Raw genomic sequence first — 2449 nt, 5'->3', positions numbered from 1 at the left:
ACTCACCTCAGCCTCCCAAAGGCACGGGATTACAGGCTGAGCCACCAAGCCCGGCTTCTATTTTTATTTTAAATAGAGATGGGGTCTCACTGTGTTGCCCAGACTAGTGTCAAATTCCTGGGCTCAAGTGATCCTCTCACTTCGGCCTCCCAAAGTGATGCGATGACAGGCATGAGCCATTGTGCCCCGCCTTGAGGATAGTCTCGATTACATATTTTATTTTACTTGATGAGGCTTTGGTCTTCAGTGTCAAGTCCACGATCTCCCAGGATCCAAGTCTTCCATGTTTTTTGCTGTGCCCAGGGGCTCCCCTAGAGCATGGCAGAAACCCCTCCCCTCACATACACACTTCCCACCCATGGAGAGACCCCTCAGGCGAGCTGGACTCTGGTTTTGTCCATAGTACAGGAATAACACTCCAACTCCATCGTTCCTCCTTTAATCATTAATAGCAGCCACCTGGTGCCTATTCTTCCATTCCAACACCTCGTGCAGTTCTTCTGCCAGCAGGATCGCCCGCTATAGTGTCTGCTTAATTAGTCCTGACCATTCAGTTATTCCAACTTCAGTTCCACCTCTTCCAGGAAACCTTCCCTACTTCTGTTCACTCTTTTTCTCCCTCTACTGAACGTGATACAGCAAATCCCTTACATACGAACAAGTTCCGTTCTGAGAGTGCATTTGTAAGTCCAGTTTGTTCGTAAGTCCAACAAAGTCAGCCTAGGTCCCCAACAAACACAATTGGTTCTACAATACCAGCGACCTCACCACTGCTTTTATGTTTGCTTCTGGACGTAAATGAAGATATTTGAAATAAAGATACTGGACCACTGTACTCTATGCAGTCCTGTTTAGCAAAAGACACAAAAACACAACCACTTGTAGAGGATGCACGCATGTGGCAATACATACCACACATGCGAATAACTTATGTGACTGGACACACGAAAGTACATTCACATTTTTGAAAGTTTGCAACTTGAAGGTTCATAGGCAGGGGATATACTGTAATGAATAATAATAAATAATACTGTTTATTGAACTCTTTTTCAATATGTTACCTTTTTGCAACCTCACAAAACCCCTGAGAGGCATACACTATAGTTGTTTACATTCTACAGAGGAAAAACCAGAGAGGTCAAGTAACTTACTCCAAGTTACCAGGCTGTCAAATGGCAGAGCTAATCCCAAGCTCCAGCAGTTGGGCTCCGAGACCCCTGCTTTGGTCATGCTTGCTGTCTGAGCTATTCACTTTGTCATGCCAAATAAACTGCCTGGTAGCGTGTCCGCCTCCTAGCAAGATTGAGGCTCTTCTCTAGAACGGCAAGCATCTCTTTCCCTTCCTCGTGTTCTAGGCACACAGCAGGTACTCAGCAAATGTTCTTGTCTTCTTTGCCCCGTTACTCTCTGTGAGTAAAGCTGTGGTCTGTTTTCCAGGAAAGAAGGGTAAGTAATTTCCTGTCATCAGTGGAAGCAGCTGATAGAAAAGGAATCGTCTAAAGACAAACTCTCTGTGAAAAAGAGGACAGGAGAGACGGCCAACCCAGGAAGTGGAATGAGTCCTCAAATTTCACTGCTAAAGGACAGTGTGATTGACATTCACTCATGAAAATGTTGTGATATCTGTAGGGAGCAGGCTCTAAGACTATATGGACAAAGACACGGTCCCTGACTCGAGGTTCACAGTGAGGGAGCCTGGGTGGTAAAATGCAGTAATGGGAAAGTGTCAAACATCCCAAGTTCAAGTTGTCACAGGGAGAGGATGCCTGATATTTATGTGTGTGTGAGTATGTGAGCACATGTGTTTAAATGCATGTGTGCTGGGCTGTGCATGGTGGCTCATGCCCATAATTCCAACTCTTTGGGAGACTGAGGTGGGAAGACCTCTTGAAGCCAGGAGGTCAAGACCAGCTTGGGCAACACAGTGAGGCCCCCATATGGACAAAAAAGTTTTTTTTTAAATAAATAAATGAGTGTGAGCATGCCTCTGTGTATCTGTGCCTAAATGGTAGTATCGGGAGAATCTTCCTAAAGAAGCTGGCTGTATTAGTTGTGTGTTGCTGTGTGACAGATTATTCATGGCTTAGCGACTTAAAACAACACACAGTTGTCATCTCACAGTTTCTGTGGGTCAGGGATCTGGGCTGCACTGGTTGCCTTGTTCATCTCTCACAGGGCTGAGATTGAGGCTGCAGTTTCACCTGGATGGTTGGCTGGTGGAGAGGGATCCACTTCCAGACTCACCCGCATGGTTGTGGGCAGGCTCAACTCCTTGTGGGGCTGTTGGACTGAGATAATAATTGTGTGTTTTTTTTTTTTTCTTTTTTTGAGTTGGAGTCTCACTCCGTCGCCCAGACTGAAGTGCAGTGGCTGCTCCCGGCCACCGCAGCCTCGACCTGCTGGGCTCTGGCGATCCTTCCGCCTCAGCCTTCCAAGTAGCCGGAATTAC

This window comes from Carlito syrichta, unplaced genomic scaffold (genome assembly GCF_000164805.1).
Source record: "Carlito syrichta isolate Samal-C Ts95f unplaced genomic scaffold, Tarsius_syrichta-2.0.1 Scaffold315848, whole genome shotgun sequence".
Lineage (NCBI taxonomy): Eukaryota > Metazoa > Chordata > Mammalia > Primates > Tarsiidae > Carlito > Carlito syrichta.
Note: the sequence above shows the minus strand (reverse complement) of the source record.